General features: G+C 40.2%; 1 protein-coding gene across 4 annotated transcripts in view; it reads right to left on the bottom strand.

Annotated features, from left to right (window-relative positions):
* ZNF385D (zinc finger protein 385D) overlaps positions 1-19,678 on the bottom strand; it is a 940,592-nt gene that overhangs the window by 378,598 nt on the left and 542,316 nt on the right. The window lies entirely within an intron of this gene.

Here is a 19,678-nt window from a genome sequence, read left to right as displayed (position 1 = left end):
AAGACTAAGTGGGGACGTGAGGCACAGAGAGGGAGAGAGGGAGACGCGAAAATGAACACACAAGTATGTAGTGATGGGAATACCGCCCCACCCAAGGGCTCTGCTCCTGCTGGGAATCCAGACACCAGTGTCCAAGACACCACCTACCCCACACCCCTGCCCTGGGGGACATTAGAAGCTCCTTCTCAGGAGAAGTAGGAAGATCCCAGAAAACTGCTATTCAGAGGCTGACATTTTGAAATCTGCCAAGAAAAAGCCAGCTTTCCACCCAATCACCTCAGTGAAGGTCACCAGCCCACAAGCTCTGCCATCACCTTTCTAACACCTCATTCTTAAATATGAATGAGCAGAAAGATCACCACATATTTGAGGAGAGCCTCCATCATGAAATGCAGAGACCAAGATACTGAGGACAAAATTCAAATAAAGAGAGACAAGACTAGGGGCAGAAGGCATATCTTAAAAAAAAAAAAAAAGAATATTTAATAACCTCAGAGAAGTAGGTGTTAATATTGCACCACACAAGAAAAAGAAGGATGCCTTGAAAAGGGGCAATCAGATAAGAAGAACACTAGGAAATTCAAATTATGATAGGTGTGAGCACATATTCAATAGAAGCATTAGGAGGTAAAGTTAAGAATATCTTCCAAAGAATAGAAATTAAAAAAGACAATTAGATGGAAAGTAAGAGAGCAATGATAACAAAATTAGAGAATCAATCTACACAATTTGCTCTCTGCCTAACTGGAGATCCAGAAATAAAATTAAGGATAACAAATTATAAAATATACATATATGTATATATACACATGTGTGTATTTATGTATACATATTTTATATACATATATACACATATAAATACACACACACACACACACATATATATCCTACATAGAAGCATTAGAAGGTAAAGTTAAGAATATCTTCCAAAGAATAGAAATAAAAAAAGACAATTAGATGGAAAGTAAGAGAGCAATGATAACAAAATTAGAGAATCAATCTATACAATTTGCTATCTGCCTAACAGGAGATCCAGAAATAAAATTAAGGATAACAAATTATAAAATTATATATATACATATATACACATGTGTGTATTTATGCATACATATTTTATATACATATATACACATATAAATACACACACACATACATATATATCCTACATAGAAGAACATATGTCAAGAGAGAGAGGACCCAAGTTAAATTTTAAAAAGGGGGAAACAGCATCTTCACTAAAAACACATCACGTAGTATAAGGATAGAATAGAAACCTTTTTAAGACAGCAAAGAATAACCTCTTCTCCACTCCTGTTCACTGCAGGAGGTGCTGTATTCTAAGGAGGCCATACTCATGCTAGAGAAAGCACGGACTCCAGGAAATAGGAATCGGGATCCAACACCTGCTAGAAGTCTAGAAATTTCTAAGGTGATGACCTATGTTGTGAAAAAACAGCCACACAGAAGGCTTAAGGGCTGCTGGCCTAGATTGAGGCAGGAAGTCAGAGGGTGTCAGGAAGGAGGAATTAAAGAAGAAGGATCAGATAGAGAATCTGACAGACTGGGCCACGTGCTCTTGAAAGGTGTGGGAAAAAGTATGGCATCCCTAAAGCCTGAAGCAAGTGAAAATAAAACGGAAACCATGTTTAACTCCAGGAAAAACAAAAAGAAATTAAACAATAAAGCAAAAAGTAATTAGAGTCCCTTATTTGGCTTCCCCACAAACAGGAGGTCCACAGGCATAACAAAGAAAACACAAAATACTGAATTAATTAAATCCTTACTTAATACAGCTATCATTGGAGGGTGGGGGAGAGTGCCACAGACATTACAGTTGAAAAATTTAAGACGCACTGTCTAAAATTATAAATCAACAAACTTCCTGTTACTGGTTTAAAAACAAGACAAAAACCGGAAGAGACTACGTAGGAGAATTGAAAGTGGTATGTTCTGATCAGCAGAACTTGGGAATGGGGAGAGTTGGGACAGAATATGAGTCTAGTGGTTGCTCTAAACATTTAAAGCTCTGTGAGACTTTCAAAGGATGGGCACAGGTTCATTTGTTAAATATATAAATTAATAATTTTTCCAAAGTTAATAGATGCTTTTTACCTGCATTACTGCAAAGAAATCTCCCTGAAGCATAAAGGTAGGGATCACTGATTTACAAGGTCAGAAAACAGCCTTATTTGCCTGTCTTTTAGAAAATTCTGGATTTGCTTGTGTATGTTAAAAATAAAGAAATAATGCAAAACGAGAAATTCAATTAAATACTACAGAAAGATCTAAAAGGCTTTAAAGTATTTAGCAGGATTATTGCATTTTTATTACCTTTATCACATCTCCTGTAACAGATTTTGGACATAATGAATACTCTATGACCTTCATGTATATGACTTCTTGGCTTCTGTTAATTTGTCAGTGTTGTCAGAATACAGCAAGAGGATGGGTTCAAGGGACTCAAGGCTCTTCAAAGGAAAATTGAAGGTATAGTCAGACCTTAAAATGAAACATTTTGAAGCTGTTACTAGGCTGAGACAGATGTACACGAAAAGATCTCCAGGAAATATTAAGTAAAAAGGATCAAGATGCAGAGAACAGCATGTATTCGATGATTCCCTTTTTACACACACACATATTTATGCTTGTGGACACACAGACTAATTTTGGGAAAACGATGCTTATTATATGCTAACAGTGTTGGCCTATCAGGAAGAAATCTTAGGAGGAAAATTCGTACTTTTATTCAAAACTCTTTAACAGTCTGATTTTTTAAACCGTATGCATATATACTTTATTTTCATAAAGATAACTAAAATGCCAATCCATACCATGCCACCATTAAAATAGATGGCTTTGAAGAAGAATGGAATTATCTATCACGTTATACAAAGGGGAAAATGAATTATGACCATATTTATGTGAAACTAACAAAGAGTTATCTGTTGGTTATAAGATTGGGAGTGAGATTTGGAGTGACTGCTGTGTCTTCTTTACAGTTTTTTTTGAAGTTTACAATTTTTCTACAGTTATCTTTCTATTACTTTTAAAATGAAAAGATATCACCAAGAAAGAAAAAAGAGGAGAAAATGGCATTCCTTTACCGATTCTCTAGGGCACAGAAGATATTCAGCCAGAGTGTAGCTTTTCTGGAACAGGATTGTAAGCATCTGGGCATTACATTTGCAGATGGACTTCGTACAAAGCATATGGTAGATTTTCTCAAAGAAAATTGCTGCTGCAGAAGCACCAGTTGCTATTTTAAACCTTGGCAGACTACTTCCTTCTTATGCTTGACTTTTCTCTCTCCAATATGTGATTTCGACATCTGCTTAGCTATTTCTTAAGGAGTTCCCCCCACTATTGAAATTATTATCTTTTTCTTTATAAGGATTGTAAATTGTAGAATGTGAAATTGTGATAGCTTGGATGGGTGGGGGTGAGAGGGATAACGTTTCACTTGTCCTTTAGGCCTATTTATTTTTTCTTTCTGTTCCCTAAGTTGCGACATCTTAAAACAAGGGCTAAGGAAACAGAACAGAACAGAACGGAACAGAACAGAACATTATAAGCCACTATGAAGATATTCACAGAACCAACGGCACTGGAGCCAAGCAAGCATAGTACCATTGCAGAAAGGCAAGCAACTTCATTTTCCATTTACTAGAGGTGATAGCTCTAAAAATCACAAGTACTTTTCCTGGAAAGTCAATGCCTTTATAAAGGTCAACACAGAATTTACCAGCTTTATTGCATGTTTTCTGTCCTTTTCTCAGGTATGTAAAAGGAGCAGAATAGAAGGCTTTTTGTGTTTTCATTTTTAATGTCTTTTCTGTAATATGACGAGGTAGGACAATTACTTTGCTTCCGACTCAGTACATTATTTTCATCGCATGTAGGTGCATTTTTAACAACAGACATTCCTTCAGCGGCTCAAATGAAGAATGGCATAGGTGTGCAGCGGCCATGAGACAGACAGGAGAGAATGACAAACATTTACCCAAGAGAAGTAGCGGCAGATGTGGGACGTGTTGCAGAAATGTCTGCACAACAGATGACCGGCCTCTGAAATGTAGGGGTTTTGGCTGCAAGTTTTAAGAGACACTACCTTTCCCAAGGAAGAAATCCGCCTCCTTCAATTTCCCATCTTGCTCTGGGGACAAAAATCTGGAACTCTGCTGAGGCTTATGGTGTCGCCAGGGGATATTTTACAAAACATTAGCGACACTAATGGTTTTCATTATTTAATGATTTCTAACAGCCTGCATCTGAATGAAAACTAGAGCAAAGTTTACAAAGTTGTAAGTATTAACAACTCACACTTTAAATAATGGGCCTGACCTCAGGCATTTGCATATTCCCTTTGGCCTTTGCTGCGAAAGACATTTGATATTAAAAGACAGGGACTCAAAAATTTAAGCTTCTCTCATAAGGTGTATTGTTTTGAACAATCCGCTATTCTGGGCCTTAACTTTCCGTATCTGCAAAATAAGTGATGGGTCAGATAAATTTTGATGTCCCACCTGACCTTAGTATTCAATTGCAAAGGCTTTTTTTTTTTTTTTTTTCTGCTCTGTAGAGCACTTCGCACCCTCTATTAAAAGAAGAGCATAGGGATTTATAAAGTTATGACAGGGCTTCCCTGGTGGCGCAGTGGTTGAGAGTCCACCTGCCGATGCAGGGGGACACGGGTTCGTGCCCCGGTCCGGGAAGATCCCACATGCCGCGGAGCGGCTGGGCCCGTGAGCCATGGCCGCTGAGCCTGCACGTCCGCGTCCGGAGCCTGTGCTCCGCAACGGGAGAGGCCACAACAGTGAGAGGCCCGCATACCCCCAAAACAACAAAACAAAACAAAACAAACAAAAAAAGTTATGACAACAACTCTCTGCCTCTAGGTAAGTAAATATTTGTCTTCACAAACCTTTGTAAAGGGGGAAAGAGTTAGCATATTTCAACCCTCCGGCCAAATCCAGCCAGTTATCTGAACACAGAGCCCTTTGGTTGGCTTATAGTCTATGGTTGCCTTCAGGTCACCCTGGCATCATTTGCAGCAACACCACCTGGCATGCAAAGCCTAAAATATTCACTAGCTAGCCTTTTCCAGAAAGAGTCAGCCAACCCCTGGCCTAGAAGATCTCTGAGCTGCTAAGGACCTTCTTGGGCCCTGGGAGCGGTGGGGACCTAGGTAGGTGCCTAGGTGCAGGAAATGTACACACGTAGCCAAAGGCCCATGTCCCTCTTGGGCACTTCTCATCCTGTTCACTTCTCACCGGTGGAGCCCCAAATCCCCAAACGGAGCAAAACCCAACATCCAGATTCTTCAGGTTAAAAGACAAGCTTTCCTGAGAAACATAGCTATTCGATGCCAAATGGTTGTTTTCTTTGTTTCAAAAAACATGCTCTAAATTCTCCTTCCTTTGGACATTTTAACTAGTCTCTGACCAGCACTCAAACTGTTTGGTTGGTCCCTGACGTTTTAGAGGATCTGATTAAAGCTGTGGATCCTCCCCAGGAAAATGGGCTTGTGAAATTCATACAACATTTTACACCCAATTTTCTGCGAGGCGAATGGTTCATCTTAGTCTAAGACCTCAGAACACATGGCCACAACAGCATCTCAATGTGATCATTTGTATAATATTCTAAAGGTCAATATTATTATATAGGATTGAAGGCTGATGTGATATAGCAGAAAGAATATCAGATGAGGAGCCCAAAGAACACGTTTATGCGTTGTCTCTGCTACTAAGGCGACAGGACAGGCCACTGAGATGCTCTTTGCTTTGGGTTCCTGGTTTAGTAAACGGTGAAAACAATAGTAGCCCTGTCTACTCCACAGTCTGTGATAAGAATCCAATGAAGTAATTGTAAGAACATTTTATAAACCACACAACTCTTCCTATTTGAGTGGTGAGGGCTGTTGACAACCCATTTCACAGGAGGGGACAAAGAATCACAGACACCCTGTATTCACAGCGTGATCCTCGGACAAGCACCTGAAAGCTGGCGAGAAATGCAGATTCTCAGGCCCTCTTTAGACAGAGCGAGTCAGATTCTGCGTTTTGACAGGATGGCCAGGTGATCTCTGCACATGTTCAAACTTGGGGAATGTTGCCAGCGAGAGATCTCTCTGCAAAGTACACACCACTTCATAAGGCTGATCTCCTTCAGGTAAGGAAACAGGCTCACAGATTTTACAGGACATGCTGAGATTTTGCACACATCAAGTTGCAAAAGAGACAGGAGATGTTAGATTTTAGAAATGTTTCCAAAATAATTCTGAATCACTTTGCTGTACACCTGAAACTAGCACAACATAATTAATCAGCTATACTTCAAAATAAAATAAAAATTAAACAAATAATAATTCTGTGCTCATGGAGCTCACTGCCTAGCGAAAGAGACACATCACGAAACAAGCACAACATCCTGTGGGAAGCTTGGAAACAGCTTGAAGATGCTGAAATCCACAAAGAGTTGCCATCTATTATTATGAGGTCATGGAACCATTGTCAGGGCAAGCTGTAGATTTCTAGATCTTCTTTTTATCTGCAAAACTGTCATATGGGAAGTGGCATATCTATTTCTCTGTAATCCCTCATGGAGATGGAGTAAAAGCAGGAGGAAAATCAGACTACTCCTCCACCACATGCAAGAAGATGTGAAGAGAGGAAGAAATGGGTGGGGGTTAGACCATGGGGAACTTTTGGACATTCCTGAGGGTTTCTGGTTTCTGGGTTCTGAGCCATCTATCCTCTTGAGAGCTCCAGACTACCACTCAGAGGACCGAAAACAGAGAGCAGACTGAGAGGTTTCAGCTCAAGTTTAAAGGAAAGACGACTTCTAGGCTGTCCAGCTCAGACCACCAAGCGGAGGGAGCAACCAGGCTTCAGAGCAGAAGCCTCACAAGTCGGGTGAAAGCATTTTCCTTATCTTTTATGAACCCTGAGAATGGCAGATGGGAATGGAGGGGAGAACGACCCAAGTTGAATGATAACATTTAAAGAAAATAATCTTTGAAGCAGCTGCTGCAGCTCACTTTGGGCATGTAATAGAAAAGGCAAAAGGTCTGGAATCAAAGAAGCCTGGACTTGAGTCTCAGTTCCGCCCCTTACCACTACTGTGTGATCTCATGTAGCACCGGCAACCTCTCTGAGCTTTTCTGAAGACTGTGAATTAATGTCACATATCACATAATGTTATTATGACAACTACATGAAATAATGGTTACACAGTGTTGGCAAACTGTGAGTGCCCATCATATATCCATTCCCTCCTCTTCCTTTTCCACTAAGGCTCAGTTTGTTGGTCCGGTATCCAGTGTGTGTTGAGTATTGGATCCAACAATTCCTTTAGGACCCGTCATTAAAACAAAATGACAACGTGTAAAATACATCAAGAATCGAACGCTCAAGTTGGAGTGTTCCAGCCCTGTTTGTCCTCAGCTCACTCTCCAGGTTGGGTTTTTTAACCACTGTATTAGCCTGCTCTAAGAACACCCAGTGTGAATGGAAAAGCCATCAAAGTCTTTCATGTAATTATGTCCACAGTTGCTGTAGGCCTCAGGGGCCTCATTGGCCCTCTTATGAAAGAGGGGCCTGGAAAATCTGTGCCTCCCTAAATTACAGCAGTGGCAGGCTGTGGCCTCACCCTGGTGACAGATGGTTTTATGGGTGGCCTCTGCCAGATACCTGGCTGAGGGCGGAGCATGTGGTCATTAGCGTCTGTTCTACTTTGGTGGAGAAGTGGCTGTGTCACAAGGAAAGCTGGGGCTGAAGATAATTGACAGTGAGGGAGATAGTGCCCTCTTTTTTAAATTTAATTTATTTGTTTTTATTTTTTGGCTGCGTTGGGTCTTCGTTGCTGCGTGTGGGCTTTCTCTAGTTGTGGCAAGCGGGGGCTACTCTTCGTTGCGGTGCACGGGCTTCTCACTGCGGTGGCTTCTCTTGTCGTGGAGCACGGGCTCCGGATGCTCAGGCTCAGTGGCCATGACTCACGGGCCCAGCCGCTCCGCGGCATGTGGGATCTTCCCGGACCAGGGCTCGAACCTATGTCCCCTGCCTTGGCAGGTGGATTCTCAATCACTGCACCACCAGGGAAGCCCCCCAATGCCCTCTTGATGTCACCCAGGAAAAAACAAAAAGCAAGCTGAAAGAAATTAAAAAAAAAATTATTTCCCTTGGTTCTCCTGAAACAGGAAAGATAAGCCCAAATAATTTCATTATTTCTGTGAAAGAGAAAAGTCATGATGTCTCCTAGGGAGGGAAAAATAAAGCAGAGAACACGATATCCACAGGTGCTAACATTCAGTGAATTGGGGGAAAAATTTTTGACACTGGCTACTGGGCAAATGTATTTAAAACAACCACAACACAGAAAACGTTTCGCCATCTTTCACTTATTTAAATTATAGGCACTCAGATCTGGTGAAGGGACAACCATCAGACAGCAAGCCAAAGGAAAGCCATGCTCAGTGGCAAAGAGAACATAGCTTTTTAACAAAAACTAAAGACTATGATTATTAATATTTAAGACCTGGAATGCAAAAGCTGGTAGTCAGCTACAGAGACCAGGAGAAGTATTTACGACACATATTTGAAAGGTCTAGGAGTCTCTGGTCATCTGCTCAGATAGAAGTTGGTTTAGAACAATAGCGTCGTAGCAAAGCCCGGACAGCACTTTCTTTCTCCTCTTGGCATCTGGATGCAAAGAGTGCGACCAGCAGCGTAGTTGTTGTTTTTAAATCAAGTCATGGCAGATTTCCCTAGTCCTCCTGAGCTTTCACAGAGTCAGAGTGTCCTAGAGAACTTCGCTCCTACCTGTCTTGCTTTTCTGTTGCTGGTGACGAAGGACCACAAGCTAAGTAGCTTAAAAACAACACAAAGTCATTATCTCAGAGTTACATGGACAGGACCCCAGGAACAGGTTAGCTGGTTCCTCAGCTCAAGGCCTCCCTAGGCTGAAATCAACACATTGCCCGGGCTCAGGATCCTCTTCCAAGCCCACTGGTTGTGCGCAGAATTCACTTCTTAGTCTGTACAACGAGGTCCCCATTTTGTTGCTAGGTCTAGATCAGGGACCACTCTCAGCTCCTCCGGGCCATCTTCAGGTCCCTGCCACCTGGCCTCCTCCCCTCCCTACAGGGCCAGCAGGAGAGCATCTGCTACAGCATCTTGAATTTTAGAATGGCTCACTTGATTAGGACGGGCCCACCTAGGATAATCTCCCTTTGGTGAACTCAAAATTAAGTAATTAGGGACTTTAATTACGACTGTAAAATTCTTCACCTTTGCCACATAATGTAACCTAATCATGGGTGTTACCTCACCATATTCACAGGTTCTGTTACTGATGTAGGAGACAGAGAGGCCTTGGGTTAAGCTGCAGCCAGTTTCATGCTGACCCTTTGAAATGAACTACCATTGGACATGACGCACGCTGACTGGATGAAACACAAGGCAACCCACTGCAGCCTCCTCATTTTTGTGGTCGAGAGGATTTCCCAGTCCGACACTTGCACAGAAGGGGTCTCAAGTCATCCTCTAGTAACCTTGGCCACATTGTAATATCATTGTAATACCATTAGCATTGTGGTTTTGACCCCCTCCCCCTGTTGTGGGTTTCACTTAGGTGCTCACAGGAAAGATTCAAAACGGAGCCTGGGGCTTCCCTGGTGGCGCAGTGGTTGAGAGTCCGCCTGCCAATGCAGGGGACGCGGGTTCATGCCCCGGTCCGGGAAGATCCCACATGCCGCGGAGCGGCTGGGCCCGTGAGCCATGGCCGCTGAGCCTGCGCGTCCGGAGCCTGTGCTCCGCAACGGGAGAGGCCACAACAGTGAGAGGCCCGCGTACAGCAAAAATAAAATAAAATAAAATAAACAGCCTGGGAAATAAGGAATTGCAGACGACATGATCATAGGGAAGGGAAAAAGGGAGTCACCCTTATCTAAACCCCAGAAGATTAACCCCATATTAACAACCTAAGCTACCCCTATAAGGTGCAACTCACTCTACGAGTTCATCCATGTGCTCTCCCACAAGTACTGTGCTTCTAATAAATGCTGTGCCTGCTTTACAATCTTGGTCTCTTTCTCAAATTCTTTCTTCAAAGAAGACAAGGACCAAGGTCCTTTCGCTCGCTGAAAACATTACCATTCAAGGGGAGGGAATCCTACAAGGCATGCACACCAAAGGGTGGGGACCTTGGGGGCTCTCTTTGAATTCTGTGTGACACACTATTTTCTTGTTTATTTAGTAAAATTTGCATAACACAAAATTAACCATTTCAAAGTATACAATTCAGTGGAATTTAGCACATCCACAACGTTGTGCAACAATCACCTCTATCCAGTTCTGAAGTATTCTCATCACCCCAAAGGGAAACTGCACACCCCTTAAGCGGTCACTCCCCATTACCCACTCCCCTTGGTCCCTGGCAGCCACTCATCTGCTTTCTGTCTCCAAGGATTTAGTTCTTCTGGATATTTTGTATAAATGGGATCATATGATACGTGATCTTTTGTGTCTGGCTTCTAACAGTTGATGGCTATTTGTATTGTTTCCACTAAAACCACAAATTGCTATGAATATTCTTGTACAAGTTGTTTGAACATCTTAATAACTCTTTTGAGTCTTACCTAGGAGTGGAATTTCTGGATCACACAGTAACTGTTAAATTATCTTCCACAGTGGCTATACCATTTTACATCCCTACCAGCAATATATGAGTGCTCCAATTTCACAATAACCTAACCAACACTTGTTATTTCAGATTTTTTAAAAAAATTAGTAGTAGTAGTATACCATTCCAGGGGGTGTAAAATGGCATTTCACTGTGGTTTTGATTTGCATTTCCCTAATATTAGTGATATAGATATCTTTTCATGTACTTTTTAGCCATTTTTATATCTTCTTTAGGGAAATGTCTAAAAAATAAGTCCACTGGCCATTTTTCATTTGAGTTGTTTGTCTTTTTGAGTTCTAAGAGTTATTCATATATTCTGGACACTAGATCCTTATTAGATATATGATTTGCAGACATTTTCTCCCATTCTGTAGGTTATCTTTCCACTATCTTGATAGTGCCCTTTGATGCATAAAATGTTTAATTTTTATAAAGTTAATTTTATAAAATGTATTTATTTATTTTTCATTTGTTCCTTGTTCTTTTGGAGTCTTATCTAAGAATTCATTGCCAAATCCCATGAAGATTTACCCCTATGTTTTCTACTGAGAGTTTAATATTTTCACTTAGGCCTCTGATCCATTTTAAGTTAGTTTTTATGTATTATGTGAAATAGGTGTCCAATTCACTTTTTGTACATGTTCCATACCCAATTGTCCCAGAAATATTTGTTGAAGAGATTATTCTTTTCCAGTAGAATGGCACAGTACTTTTGTTGAAAATCAGTTGATCAAAGAGTTATGGGTTTATGTCTAGATTCTCAATTCTAATCCACTTATCTATATGTCTATCCTCTTGTCTGTGTCATACTGTTTTGATTATTGTAGCTTTGTCATAAATTTTGAAATTGTGAAATGTGAATAGTCCGATTTTGTTTTTCTTTTTCAAGATTCTTTTGGTTATTCAAGTTGCCCTGCAATTACGTATGAATTTTAGGATCAGCTTGTCCACTCATGCAAAAATATCCATTGAGATTTTGATAGGGATTGTACCAAATCTATAGATTGCTTTGGGTAAGTGTTGCCATCTTAACAATAAAGTCTTTCAATCCATGAACAGGGGTTGTCTTTCCGTTTTTTTAGATCTTCTTTAGCTTTTATCTGCAATGTTTTGTAGTTTTCACTATACAAGTTAGGCACCTTTTTGGTTAAATTTACTCCTAAGTATGTTTTAATGCTATCAGAAATGGAAGTGTTTTTCTTAATTTCCTTTTTCAGATTATTCATTCATTACTAGTCTATAGAATACAACTGATTTTTGCATATTGCTCCTGTATCCTACAAATTTGTGTAATTCATTTATTAACTCTGTTTGTTTGTTTTGTAGATTCTTTTGGATTCTTTACGATTTTCTATAAATAAGGTCATGTCACCTGCAAATAAAGATAGTTTTACTTCTGCATTTCCAATTTGTATGCCTTTTATTTCTTTTTCTTGCCTTATTGCTTTCTAGAGCCTCCAATATAGGCCTCCTTGTCTTATACCTGAAATAGGAGGACAGCTTTTTCTTTCACCACTGAGTATACTATTAACTGTGGGTTTTTCATAAATGCCCTTTACCATATTGAGGAAGTTGGAGTCTGTCTTTAGTTTGAGTGTTTTGTTTTTGTTTTTAATCATGAAATGGTATTGGATTTTGCCAAATGATTTTTCTGCATCAGTTGAGATGATCTTGTGTTTTTTCCCTCTCATTCGATTAATGTGCTGTATTCCATTGACTGATTTCATATGTTGAATTACCCTTGCATTGTTGGAATAAATCCCATGTGATCCTGATGGGTAGTACTCTTGGATTCAGCTTGCTAGCATTTTCTTGATGATTTTTGAATCAATGTTAAAAATGGTTATTGGTCTATAGTTTTCTTCTGATATCCAGTTTTGGTATCGGGGTAATACTGGTCTCCTAGAGTGAGTTAGGAAGTGTTTCCCCTCCTTGATTTCCTGAAGAGTTTTAGTGTTAATTCATTTTTAAATGCTTGGTACAATTCACTAGCGAAACCATCTGGTTCTGTACTATTTTTGTTGAGAGCTTTTTCAAAAGTTACCAATTCACTCTTTTTACCTTTTTATTTATCTATTTTTAATTATAAACTTCTAGTTTATGTGGTTGGAACTTACCTGAGGCACTGTTTCCTTTCTCTCTTTGGCCAAAACACTTGCATTACGAATCTATTGTGGCAAAGCCATCACTTTATTTAACAGGAAGGCCACATTGGAGTGAAATGGGATCTAGCAGTTCATGCAGCTGCTGTGGCTTGGAGAGGGAGAACAGATAATTTGCCAGCTCAGAACTGGGAGCTACAGAAAACTGTTACTATTATTATCTTAGAGGTATTGAAGCTTGAGTGATTTAGAAGATAAATTAACTGTAAGGAATTAATCTCTGTCTCATAAACACTAAAAGGAAAACAAACAATTAAGAAAACGTACCTCTCTCCATAAAAGGGAAGGAAAATAATTTCTAACCTTTGTGAGAGACTCGATAGCTTTCTCAAACTAGGGCACACACTAGGCAGTCACAGGCTACAGAAATGTCTAATCGATACATTTCCTTAAAAACAAAGAAGTGAATAAAAATCTAATTTATGGCTTATAAAAATGATGCCTATTATCTAATACAGATTGCAATTCCAATATTGCCCAGGAGTTTATACTTACAAAGGAGTCAGCATATATTAAATATTTTTTTTCCAAGAAGAGCAGAGAGTAAGAAAGACTTTGAGCTTCCATCATGGAGATGGACTCATTTCTTTGACAAATCCAATCATCATTTCTACAGGGAAATGGACTCACTCCTTTGGAAGGGACCTTCCATTATTGTTTCCAAAACAATTTGTTGTTTTCTTTGCCTAAGACCCCTGAAGCAAAGCGTTCTGAGCCCTTTCAAAAGCACAGAGTCAAAGCAACATTTATATAATAGATAACTTCAAATAAAATAATACAAAACATTTGAACCAGCATCTTGTCTTGCAGAAAAATAACTTTATTTGCAGAGAGTGGATCCATTCTGGTGGATAAAGTGTAGAAGGTACAACCTAAACTACACGTCCATGGGTGACAGCAGGGCAGTTCACACAGACCTCCTGCATCAGACGATGATTTTCCTACTCTGGGGGTAGAAACATACTCAATAAGAACATTGTCCTGGCAGTGCCATCCTGCCATCTGTGTGAACCCCAGGCAAGTCACTTAATCTCTGAGTCTTCCTTTCCTTCCCTCTAATATTAGGATAAAAATGCTCACCTGCCCATTGTACAGGTGAATAACATAATGTTCATGAAATGCTCTGAAAGCCCCAGACATAAGCAAAGTTTCCAAGGATTTGTATGCAAGTGATCGATTGAGAAGTGTTCCCCTAAGAAACAAGGAAGGGAGTCAGGGAAGCTGTACAGGGAAGAAGGGGAATTTAGGCAATGTTGATTCTGTTGGGAGCTTTGGAGTTTTGATTATGTCAGGGTTCCTTTCACCTCAAGGCAAGATGGCGGTAGGTCCTTGCTAAGGTCCCCACTACTGGCCATTAAACCTCCAGCTTTCTGTGAGCAAAATAGCTCTAGGCATCTAAGACCAAAGAGAGTCACAGATACACGTGGCATCTTAGAAGCAAACTATCATCAAAAAATCTACAAACAATAAATGCTGGAAAGGCTGTGGAGAAAAGGGATCCCTCCTACGCTGGTGGTGTGAATGTAAATTGGTACAACCACTATGGAGAACAGTATGGAGGTTCCTTAAAAAAACTAAAAGTGGAGTTACCATATGATCCAGCAATCCCACTCCTGGGCATGTATCTGGAGAAAACCATAACTCAGAAAGATACACACACCCCAATGTTCATTGCAGCACTATTTACAATAGCCGAGATATGGAAGCAACCTAAATGTCCACTGACAGATGAATGGATAAAGAAGATACAGTATATATACACGATGGAATATTAGCCATAAAAAGAATGAAATAATGACACCTGCAGAAACACAAATGGACCTAGAGATTATCATCCTAAGTGAAGTAAGTCAGAGAAAGACAATATCATAGGATACTCCGTCTATGTGGAATCAAAAAAAATGATACAAACGAACCTATTTACAAAACAGAAATAGAGTCACAGATGTAGAAAACAAACTTATGGTTACCAAGGAGGCAAGGGGTGGAAGGGATAAATTGGGAGATTGGGATTGACATATACACACTACTATATACAAAATAAACAACAAGGACCTACTGTAGAGCACAGGGAACTCTACTCAATATTCTGTAATGACCTATATGTGATAAGAATCTAAGAAAGAGAGGATATATGTATATGTGTAATTGATTCACTTTGCTGTACAGCAGAAACTAACACAACATTGTAAATCAACTATACTCCAATAAAAATTAATTTAAAAAAAAAAGAAAAAAAAAGCAAACCATCCAATGTGAGGGTGGGAGGATGGGTGCTCCAGATAGTAAAACTGATGTGCTAAGAGTGTCCCTATAACCATCTTCCTTAACATTTCATTTCATTCCCAGACTTTCATTTTTAACAGTCTTCTCGAAAATTATCTAGACAGCGTTTTTTTTTTTTTCTCTGTAGATATAGTCACTGCTATTTAAAATCAATATGCTTTAATAACTGTGCAAACCAGTTATGGCTCCAGAACTCAGCATAAAGCTTAACTATTCCATAACAAAATAGCCTTTCAAAAGGTTTCCGTTTTCAGCTTAATTTTACAATAAGGAAAATCTATTTTTCTTTAGAACCATTTATCCCGAGTGTTGGAAGGCAAGCAAGTGGATGGGGAAAATGCTTTAACAGGTCCCTGTGGGATAATCAATCGTCACTCATTTTGGAACTGCACTCAGCATCTGTGGCACTGTCATATGAGAATGAAAAATTCAGTATTCTTCAACCTCGATACGAATATTGTCAAGTTCTGTAGAATTTCATTTCAGGTTTAGACAATGAAGGAGATTTTGCTAGAAGTATCTCAACTCATCAGAAACCAAACTTAAGGAATTTTATAAAGGTGTAAATTATTTCAGTTGAAAACCTAGCACCGTCACAGGGCAAATGAAACCTTCTGCACAATTTTACCCACAGTGAAATGACTTGGATACAATTATGGCTAAATTAAAATGTTTGACGTGACGGCTTTAGTAAACGGAATGAGATTTTTTATACCACATGCCTATTGTGCCCTATTATTGTCCTCCGTGAATCTTGTATTTGTTTTCTTACATGAGGAAATGGAACTGCCATCTCAATTTGCAAAGGCTAAACAGGTCTCTATTTGCAAGTTGTAATTAAAATGAACACACATGTGGTGTGTGTTAATCAGGTGTTAATCAGGAATTAATCAGGTGAAAAATTAAGTAAATCTATCATAAGGAAGTACTTAAATTTCTCCAGGGTGTGCAGAATGTCTATGAAACAGAGATGATTCACAAGTAGAGGGAGTGACAATTCTTTTCCATGCATCAAGCCTCGCCCAGCATGTGAAAAGCGCACATGTACAATCAGGAGACAAGAGTTTAAATCCCTCCTTCCCCTTCTGAGATGTTTGTTCCTATACAATTCATTTTACTCTCTCGTCTTCAGATTCTGCCTCACTTGCTTAATTTAAACTGTTTTTAATTTTTATTTACATCATTTACTTAATTTTACAGATGAGGAAACTGAGGATCAGAGATGTTGAGTAGTTTGTCCAAGATCGTAAATGAGGAGGTGGGTCTCAGTTCAAAGAGATTCTATGTGTATTGTTTCCACTGTCTTACCCTATTTACTTCTATCACTTGATAATTAAAAAGCATGTGGCTCAGAAAATCACTCTTAAGGATGAAAATTTAATAATTATCATAATTTCTTCTTTGAGAAATTAAAGTTCAAAACACAACAAGAGTCTCTAGGAGGGTCCAGATAGAGCGATGCCATTCACTATGGTAGCCACCAGTCACATGTGGCTATTTCAATGTAAAAAAATTCATATTAAAAAACAAATGACAAATTCCTCACTTGCAAGGATCACCTTCCAAGTGCTCAAGAGACACGTATGGCTCCCAGCTACCATACTGGAGAGCAGGAATAAAGAACATTTTCATCATCACAGAAATTTCCATTGGGTATTGCTGGCTAGAGTCTAGATCCAAGACTTCCAACATTGTATTTTATAGTCACTAGCGTTTTATCTGTGTGTTTTTTGGGGTCCTACTCCTAGGCATGGTATTTTAGCTTACTTTTGTAACCATACATGACAGTGCTCGTCTTTAAGTATTTTGTCAGGTATATGGCAACACAGAAATCACATTGCAAAATAACAAATAAATCAAGGGGTTTGGAAACACAGACATCTTCTCTCATTATTTGAGTAGCCTGAAAGACTGCTGCTAATACTCAAACTCTACGCAAGATGCAGCTTAGAGTCTTCGATAGACAGACAGAAGTCAAGAAATAATACACCTGAAATTAAGACACTCAATAATTACTAAGCTTTCCCATCTTTTATTTGTTTTTGTTTTTTGGGTTTTTTTTTTTCTTGCGGTACGCGGGCCTCTCAGTGTTGTGGCCTCTCCCGTTGCGGAGCACAGGCTCCAGACGCGCAGGCTCAGCGGCCATGGCTCACGGGCTCAGCCGCTCCGCGGCATGTGGGATCTTCCTGGACCGGGGCACGAACCCGCGTCCCCTGCATCGGCAGGCGGACTCTCAACCACTGCGCCACCAGGGTTTATTTCTTATACAAAGGGGAAAATGTGTAGCCAAAGCAAGTGCCACTTCGGACAGAAGCAAAAATTTGATTCCTATTGACCCTGGGAGGTAGAGTAGAAAGACCACTCTGGTGCTCACGAGGGTGGCTCATGTCTCTAAGTGGGTTTAAACTCGCAAGCTGTTCAGAGGGGGACTAATCACTAGTCTTTTGCTCCTTGAACCCTCTCCTCCAATTTACATGAATTATGTGGGAAAGCAGTACCAGATGCAGATAACAGAAGAGCTGGTAGTCTGTTGAGTGGTGTTGAAAAATTAGGTGATTATCTAAATTAGATTAATTCAAATTAGATATGTGTGTGTGTGTGCGAGTGTGTGTGCCCCTGCACACGTGCGTGCTCACAAGAGGGAGAGAAAGGCGAGATCGTGTGCTTGTATAAGTGACATGTAATTTTATTGCCAATTTGGTGTAAATGTGGGTGTTTATGTATGGAATCTGGTCACTGGCAGTTTTCTCGGTGTGGACTCCGATATAAACCAGGCTCTGAAACTTAGTACTGCTGATTCTCCATGTTTCATGGTTATAGGTATGAAATCCACAAGTTCATAGTGTCCGTTCAATCCAAGTCAAACAGCTGACTTGCGATTAGGAGAGACAACAAAAGAGCACCCTAAGATTCAGAGATTTGTCTCTGCCCATGTGACCTAGACCCATGGCTCCCCTGGAGACCAATGCCATCATTTATACAATGAATAAGCTGAGCGATCTTGGACCATCCCACCTCTGACGTGTGGATTCCCCTCTGTCACAACTTTCCTTGGAGTTGCCAGGAGTATGGTAGTGCTGACAAGGCTGGATTTCTCTTAATTCTCTCCCATCTATCAAATGGAGATGCTGATGAGCAGTGAAATGGCCCATCGTGCAGATGTGGGGAAAGAACGGGCAGCTGGCTCGGAGCACAGGATTTCATAAAAGATGAAAGATTTTTCCCTGGATAATTAGCATGTGGCTGAAATGCCTACTGTGTGTTGCTATTATTTACCTCCATAGACCGCAAGATGGGAATCTGGGAGAGGTCACTTTCAATACATTTTGGAAACCATAAAATATAATGTCTGTAAGTCCATAGCATTGAATAAAGTCTTGCATATACCCTTGTTCGTATTTGCCAGGTGAAAGTGATGTGTGTATTTGCTGAACAGCAAAGCTTGCTTATATGTCTGGTACTCAAGTAGGGCTTGCCTTCCGTCCTTCCTTTCTTCTTCCCTTCTGTTCCCTCCCTCCTTCCTTTTTTCCTTTTGTTTGTTACACCTATCTAGGCTCCTTTTGCATTTAGTACCTGAAAAGAGACTGCTACGACACAGGTGCCAGTAACACTCTTGCTGATAAGGATCCAACCCTGTTTCATCAGGAATGTTACTCACTTGCTTTTTAAAGCAAGATGAGGCTCACCAGCAACCTGCTCCAAGAATTCCAATTTACCAAAATCTGCTTCCTCCATTAAATATAATAGGACCACTTTACACTACTTAATTAGGACTGGAAGAAATGACACAGATTAGGAGTTGTTTTATGGTTGATTGAGGTCATAATAAAAGTATACATGAAGCTAGTGCTATTTTTATAGGAGAATAGAACCAAATGTCATTCCAGAATTTCTTCCTGTAAACCACATATGCTTAATTTTTTTTTCTTTTTTTTTTTTTAACGCAGGCCTCTCACTGCTGTGGCCTCTCCCGTTGCGGAGCACAGGCTCCGGACGCGCAGCCTCAGCGGCCATGGCTCACGGGCCCAGCCGCTCCGCGGCATGTGGGATCTTCCCGGACTGGGGCACGAACCCGTGTCCCCTGCATCGGCAGGCAGACTCCCAACCACTGCGCCACCAGGGAAGCCCGACATATGCTTAATTTTTTATAGATTCTGTTGTCAGTGCAAAATCTGTGTCATTTCACAGTGATGAAATTTAATTTTCAAATCGACTCATAAAAATTTGTGTTTTTGTCTCCCTCTATTAATGGCCTCCCAACCTTCCTAGTCAGAAAACTTACCTGACGCTTGTTAAAAATACAAACCCTGGAATTTCCCCTTGATCTGAAATAATACTCTCAAGGAGAGAAAGCTTACAATCTGCATGTGCAGAGCAACAGCAGTAATTTTCACAGTAAAAGCCAAGCTCGGAAACCATTCATTTACCTCCAGAATGGAAATTTCATTGCCTGTGTGTGATTTTTCTGAAATCAACGCCAACCTCCCTCCTATTTTCCTGATGTGAATCTAGCCCATTTCCTAGTCCACACTAATGTGGAAAGCCAG

This window comes from Orcinus orca, chromosome 5 (genome assembly GCF_937001465.1).
Source record: "Orcinus orca chromosome 5, mOrcOrc1.1, whole genome shotgun sequence".
Taxonomy (NCBI): Eukaryota; Metazoa; Chordata; class Mammalia; order Artiodactyla; family Delphinidae; genus Orcinus; species Orcinus orca.
Note: the sequence above shows the minus strand (reverse complement) of the source record. Positions and strands in the feature narration are given on the sequence as shown.